The sequence below is a fragment of the Lolium perenne genome, chromosome 1 (genome assembly GCF_019359855.2).
Source record: "Lolium perenne isolate Kyuss_39 chromosome 1, Kyuss_2.0, whole genome shotgun sequence".
Taxonomy (NCBI): domain Eukaryota; kingdom Viridiplantae; phylum Streptophyta; class Magnoliopsida; order Poales; family Poaceae; genus Lolium; species Lolium perenne.
In genome coordinates this window covers 271,740,977-271,749,037 of record NC_067244.2, presented here as the reverse complement: position 1 = coordinate 271,749,037, position 8,061 = coordinate 271,740,977, and positions in this window count along the sequence as shown.

Here is an 8,061-nt window from a genome sequence, read left to right as displayed (position 1 = left end):
ACTTCAGGCAGTACAAAACCCGCAGGGATTTGGACAACGCCCTTGCCTCTCGCCAAGCACCTCACCCGTGAAGAAGAAGAATCCACCCGGAAGAGTAGTATCACTCCAGCACTTAAGTAGGTGTGAGTTGTATCAGGATCCCCTTGTATCGTAGAGCGAATGAATGGTTCTTCAAACCAACGGTGTGTTAGATTTGTAATGTGTGATGTTTGGTATGAATGAAAAAGGGTTGCTAGTTTTTACCCCCTCAACACTACTCAAGTGTGCAAGTTTTGAACTTTTTGAACTGTAACTCAAACAAACCATAGAAGTTTCCCTCTTATCTTATCATCTACTTCAATGTTCAGATGGCCCCTTCTACCCGCAACAACTCCCGTGCCCAGGCCAATCAGATACACACTGAGCACGCCAAGATGAATGACACCATCAACATCCTTGCAATGGAGCGCAAGGCACTTCGCCATCAGCACGCCAAGAAGGACTACCTCATTGCTCGCCTCCGCGTGAAGATAGCATCACTGGAGCAGCTCATCCCAATACCCCACCATGCTCCCAGAGGCAAGTCCAATGTGACTTGCTACGAATGTGGTGTTACTGGTCATTACTCTAACAAGTGCCCAGTGAAAGCCGCCAACAATGCCCCAAGGACTGGAAGCAATGCTGTACCCATTGCCCAAAAGGACAAGTCAACGGTAACCTGCTATGAATGTGGAACTGTGGGTCATTACTCCAATGAATGCCCCAAGAAGCTTGCCAAAATTGCCGCCAACACCGCTGCACCTGCACAGCAGCAGCGCCGTATCGCAACTAGAAGAAAGTTTGCTCCAAACTACCCGAACAACCGCAACGGTCGCTACTACAACATGACGGCCACCGAAGCGCAAGAAGCACCTCAGAATATGCCAAGTATGTTCCCTGCTACATCATATCGCCCAATCTCTCTTAGGAACCTAACTTTTCTTAAAATCTCGGGACGAGATTTGTTTAAGGGGGAAGGGTTTGTAACACCCCAAATTTCAAAATAAAGAGAAAATGAAGTTCCTTTTCCCAAAAATGAGAACCAACAAAAACTTTTCTAAAATAGAGTGCTATGCTTAGTGCTCCTACCTATTATTTGTGTTCTGCCATGCTGAGTGTTATTACGCTTTTGTGATAAACCCTAAAACCCTAAAGTGATCAAGTGAAGATCACAAACCAAAGGAAATTAAAAGAGAAAGAAATCAAATAAGAAAAACCCTAAACCCCAACCTTTTCAAAAATCATTTGGATCTATTTGGAGAAACCTAAAATATAGAAAAAAGCCATATGTGGGCCTATGGCCTTATTTTGTAAATATTGAACACTATCTTTTATTATTTTTGCTAAATGGTGGTGAACCATTGCAAGACTTATTAAACCCTAAACCACATCCCTCTTGTCATCAATCTTTGAGAAATAAAATAAAAAGGAAACATCTTCTTTAAGAAAGAGGCATATATGCCTATGGCTATTTTGTAAAACTTTACCCTCGGCCTTTCTAATTTATTTAGAGGTTTGGAAAACCTTCTTAAACCTTATCTAGTACTTCTCCAACCCAATCCAAATTAAAACAAAGGATTGTAAAAAAAGAAAGTAATAGTGCCATAGAGGTATATGAGAGCAAAATATCAAATTTGTGAAATTGAGGATCTTGACCCTAAGACTTGAAGTTGAATGGGTGGATCACTCCTATATACCATTTCAACACCCAACAACATCAATTGGGTCAAGCCTAGTCAAATTAAAAATCTAATGCCACATATGCATAGAGGCATAGGTGACACTTAGCCATTTTCACCAATTCTTGTCCTATGCACTTCTACCCTAACCAAATGGTGTGAAACCATCTCTGAACCTAATCTAACCCTAAAGTGACTCTCAACCTTGCTCAAGTAAAGCAAGGGGAGCACCTTACAAGAATAAGAAGAATTGACATGTCCCCTCTCATGTGTTTTGGCCAATTTTACAAATCTTTGAGCTAGACCTTTTGGAATGGTTTCAATGGTTTGAAAATGTTTCTAAACTAATAAGAATGACATTAGAGTCAAGACAAGTCCAATCAAATGGAGAGAAATCCAATAGTGGGATAATTCCATTTTTCCCTCACATACACATAGGGCCAATTTATCAAACCTTGACCTAGGCACCAACCTTGTCTCAAAATGGTTGGAACCTTTCACCTAACTCAATCTAACACCAAACAAACCTCACTCTTGTCAAATTGAAGCAAAGAGGAATAAAAGAATAAAAGCTAGAATTTCACAAAACCCTCACATAGGGCTTATGCCATTTTTATAAATTTTGACCCTAGACCATTTTGGCCTTCACCATTAGTTGTATAATGTTACTAAACATTTATCACAACTTTTGGAATCCAAGAAACTCAAGTCAAACCAATTTCAAACTCAATTGGGGATCACATGTGATATTGGTCAAATCTGCCATTTATATTCTGGTCACTACTTTGAGCCTCTCTATTTCAAGTTTTTCAAACTAAACCTTCTCAACTCTTTGCATGTAATCCAAGAGGACATCAAGGTGAACAACTTTTGTAAAGACCACCATGCCAAATTCATCTTGGATCAAAAACTAGGCTCATGCAAAGTTGAGACATTTTATCCTAATCAACAATCTCACCCTTAACAATTTCTTGCAATATTGTTGATTGGAAATTTCTACCACCACCTCAAATCACCTCTGGTCAAATACAACTTATATCAACACTCACATTTCAAAAAGATTCATCATTTGAATTAAATCAAATTTGGACCTTTTTTTCCAAAATTCAAATATAACACTATTACACACTATTTGCTATAGTGATTCTACTACCTCTAATCTACCCCAACCTACACCATTCTGTCCCCTTGTCCCCTCTCACCCTACACCACCCCCAGAAACCCTAGGAGGGCTAGCCAAGCTAGCATGACATGGCCATGCCGGCCATGTTCCTCCTCTTCTTCTCTCCTTCCTCCCCAACTCTGGCCACCTTGTCCTCCGGCTCCACCTCGCCTCCCTACACCAGCCTAAGCAAGCCATGGTCGAGGAGGAGCTCGACAATCACCGGGATTCGCGCGCCCAATTCTTCCAGTGATGCCGCTCGCGTCGCAGCGCGCACGCCATGGGCACCCTCTGGCCACCTCTCGCCTGGCCACCTCACGCTCGCCCTGGCCCCTCCAGCACCTCGTTGAGCACCGCCTGGCGACCACAAAGCCGCCAGACACGCGCCCGTGCCCTCGCGCCGCCTGTCGCCGATGACCAGCTCGCCGTTCATCCGCGCCCGTGCTACCAGTACTCGCCATCGCGCTCGCTCCACAGCCTGTCCCCCACCTAGTTCTCTAGCTCCCTAGCACCGCCTGGACGCCGCCTAGCTCGCGCTGACGTCGCCAAACCAAATCCTTCGCCGGAGCCGCCGCGATGCTGTCGCCCCTGCCGCACACCCCACGGCCACCTCGCGCCCTATAAATACCCCGTCTCCCGCGCCTCCATCTCCACACAAACCTTGCTCCTCTCCCTCCTCTAGATCTCCTCGCATCCTCTCCACTTCGAATTAGCGACCACCGCCACCCAATTGCACGCCGGAGACCCGCACGCCGACGCAGAAGCCGCCGTCGATTTACACCTCCCCGAGCGACGCCGCTGCTACCATTCGACCTGCCCTCGATGACAACCTCGCCTCGACCACCGCCGCCGCTCTCCGGACCTCCAGAGCACCCTCCGACCCCCTACCTCCGTCGTGCCTGCGCCTCCCTTGCGTCGACGACGACGACGACGCACGACCGTCGATCGTCCATCTAATCCTACGGCTCACAAAGAAAGGTACCGTTTCGGGAGTTACGTGTGACTGACGGGTGGAGCCCACCGTCAGACAGCCCACGCGTGCGTGGACGCGTGGTGGGCTGGACTGGGCCATTTTAATTCGAATCTGGCCCAGTTTCATTTCCCGCCGGCCCTATTAATTCAAACTCCTTTTAAACATTTCCAAATAATTGTAATACTGCCCAAACTTTGAAAATCAATAGATTCAAATTGGCTTAACCAAATTCAATGAATTTTATATTTTTGGAAAGCTAGTGAAATTACCTATCAAATGCCACTGGGCCCATCTCAAATTTATTTGTGGAATTAATGTAGCCAAATAAACAAGACAGGGACTTTTCTGCCTTAGAATAATTCTTAAAAATCCACCAAAATAGTTATTGAGTCAATTCCAACTCCAATAGCTCACATTTGACTTACCCTAATTGTTTAGGCAATAAAATGGTGTGGTCATTTTGCATGATCATGCCCTAGTTTAAGTAGTGTACAATATGGCTAGTTTAACTAGTTGATATTGTCCAAAACTATTAAGTAATTCATATGAAGTCTTATACCTCATTTAAGTCTTGTCTCAAATGAATTCATGTGATATTTGGACCCCTGGCCAAACTCACTTATATGAATTACTTAGAGATTTAAATCATATGTAGTGTTATTAAATGGTATGAGGTACTCTACCTCATTTAAATCTATTTCTCAAATGATGATAATGAATGGTTGACTTGGGTCAACATGATTTCATGTATGATTGTTTGAGAAATTAAATCTTAAGAAGATTTCAATAAGAGAAAAGTATTTCTCAAGAACCCTATGGAAATTATCACTTACATATGTAAGGAGAGGAGATTATTTTCCTCAAGCAACACAATCCATGCACCCTAATTGTAGTATTTGTGTGAATAGAATAATTGGTGTGAATACAAGTAATGTTAGAATAGCCAATGAATAGTTGATAATGTTAAATCACCTCAATGATAGTTGTTAACCTAGTTACAACTATGTGTTAAATCATATGAGAGGTTTTCCTCTCATTTAAATCTTGGTCTCAAGTATTTCAACCTGAGGTATGGACCATGGTCTATATAACCTCATATTGAGTTATTTGGTGACATTAAATCACTACCCTGTTAGTATTAAATTGTATGAGGTATGGAACCTCATTTAAATCTTTTTCTCAGATGATAAGTATGAAGAGGTTGACTTTAGTCAACCAAGGTCATATTTTGTTCATGAGAGAAATTAAATCTTAATAGGATAATGAGAGGAAATTATTTTTCTTAAATAAGAGGAAAACATCCACCCACCTAATATTAGTGTGTGATGCTAGTTTAAGTTGTGTAAAACTTGTGTGTGTTTAGTGTAGTATGTAAGTTTGGTATGATGATTGTGTACCCCGTATTCGTATTTTAGACGCTAGTACCGGAGACCATCAGGAAGAGGAGGACTTCTACAAGGAGAAAGGAGAAGAGAACTTGGACCCTCACTTCAACCAAGGCAAGCTAACACTGATAGAAACTATCCTATCGCAAGCTATACTCTTGCAAACTGATATTATTGCAAGCCAATACCAATGCAAGCTAATATTCTGGCAAAGTGCAAAGCCCCTTTGGGGCAAGGCACCATGAATCTTACCTTTTCTTACATAAGTCTATCCCAATTTTATACATTACCAGTTTTACTTGTTTTCTCAATGAGTTGCTCTTATAGTTAACTGGGGTCAGAGTAAAGAACTTTACTAGAGTGGTAAGGTTAGCAAGCTATTACTAAGGCAAGCTAGACTTTGCAAGTTAACCCCAATGCAAGATAATACTCTTGCAAAGTGCAACGCTCACTATGAGCAAGGCATTACCCTATTTACTTTATGCTTATACTCCTATTTCCCAGTTTAACTTTACAAGCTTTATTTACTTTTGTTTTATCGAAATACTTTTTGATTCATGATTCACTTGGTTAGTATTGGATTAGTACAAGAGTATCAAAGTTAGCCTAGAAGTAAAGCAAAATACTTAGCACCCCTCATACATAGATGCTAGTGCTGATTTTGAAAATGACTACCCATTTGGGGAATTTGGGAATTGAAATGACTTTGAAAACCTTGGAATGATGAGTCATTCTATTGAAAGATTTTGAAGGTGAATATGACTGGTGAATGACTTGGTGAATTTTACAAAAACACTGATGGTTGGGTTCGGATGCGATACCATTCCAATTTTACAAGTACCCCCACAATACCTGAATCTGGGTAGGGCTTAACTGGAAATTTGTGTGTCTTAGTATGGGTTCCCTCTAAACAAGCGTCATCGGGGTTATGCCGAAAGCTGCCTCTACCACAATAGAAACGATATGATATGATGCGAAGTGAGGTGAATGTCCGGCCCAAGCCCTGTGCAGTTCCCAGGCTGACTGTCTGTCTTCACTGGGAGGCCAAGCTCATGGGGAGAGGTGCCTATACTAGGGTATGTAAATGAAAGGTTATGATTGGTAGTTAGCGTACTGCGTACGATAAATCAGGGCCAGTTACCCCTGACGAGCTATTGCAATTGTTGTGGCACAAGTGTACAACCTCTGCAGAGTTAAACCTATTCGAATAGCCGCGTCCTCGGTTATGGACAGTTGGAAAGGCCATACTGTTCCGTCATCAGAACTTTTCGAAAACTATGAATGGTGAAGGGTGACTTATGATTTTGAACTTGAAAGGAGACCTTGACTTGGAATCACAACAGAGTTGTGGGAATGACACTAATGTTCCCACTTGAGTTAGTTAGCACTTGAAGAGTTGTTTACAAAAATGTTTGTGAAATAAAATTAGCTTTACGCAAAATAGACTAGAGCTTAGCACCCCTTACTAGAATTGTTAGCCCTTACATTAGTATTAGTTTGCGAGTACTTTAAAGTACTCACGGCTGTGTCCCTGGCTATTCAAATGGCCAGATTATGAAGCAGAACAGCAGTATGAAGAGGACGACCAGCAGGACGCCCACGACAACTAGGGAATCTTCTGATGTCAGACGTTGGCCTGTGGACTAGAGGGTCCCTTCTATTTACGCTTCCGCTATGAAACTATGAACTTTGTGTATGTTGATCAATAGATCAACTATTGGTGTAATATGGATCATGTGATCTCTATTTGTAAGACGACTATGATATGTAATGAGTGATGACTATGATATTCAACTGTTATGTCTCGCAACAACAATATTCCTGGGATTGCGATGTATGGCATAACAGGCATCTGGACTTAAAAATCCGGGTGTTGACAGATCTCGAGGAGTTAGAAGATGAAGATGATGAAGAAGAAGATAGATACCACCGGCCAAGGTGGTGCCCTGATGGACTCAGTCACTCTCAAAAGCGTAGGGTTCAGCGTCTATGTAGCGTGGAGGAAGCCGAGCGACGATACCTACACACGTTGAGGAAAGCGCGGCCTGATCTGGCCGCGAAAATTCAGCAAACTCTGGACGAGGAGGGTCATCCACAGAAGAAAGAGTGGCGCCCCAAACAAAAGAAAGCCGATGATAAAACATCGGCTGGCACAAACATGGTGTTCATTCTTCCATTGGAGTTTTGTGCTCCAGGAACAGAAGAGGCACCTATAGCACAGCTCGACTGCGGCCCACGGCCAGTTATCTTTGAGAAGCCACGAGAAAGGAGCTACAGGCATCTGAAGGCCCTGTACTTAAGAGGTTATATCAACGGGCAGCCTATCAACAAGATGCTGGTCGACACGGGAGCGGCAGTCAATATAATGCCATACTCCATGCTACGACGCCTGGGACGCTCTAGCGCAGATCTGATCAAAACCAACGTCACTTTGAACGACTTCAACGGCCAAGCATCAGAAGCGCAAGGCGTTCTGAATGTGGATTTAACTGTAGGGCGAAAGACCATCCCTACATCATTCTTCATCGTCGACAGCAAAAGCACCTACGCTGTCCTGCTAGGGAGAGATTGGATACACGCTAACTACTGCATTCCATCCACGATGCACCAATGCTTGATACAGTGGGATGGAGATGAAGTGGAGATCGTCCATGCAGATGACTCAGCCGAGATCTCAACGGCTGGCATGAACATTTGGGAAGCGGAAGACCAAGAGCCGTGACAAAAAACGGGGTGAGGCTGGTCTTATCCACCGGCCTGACAGTATAGCAAGAGCAAAGGCAATCGACATACGTGGCAAGGCCGATCCCTGTGATCGGCCCCAAAAAATAAAAAGTGATGATC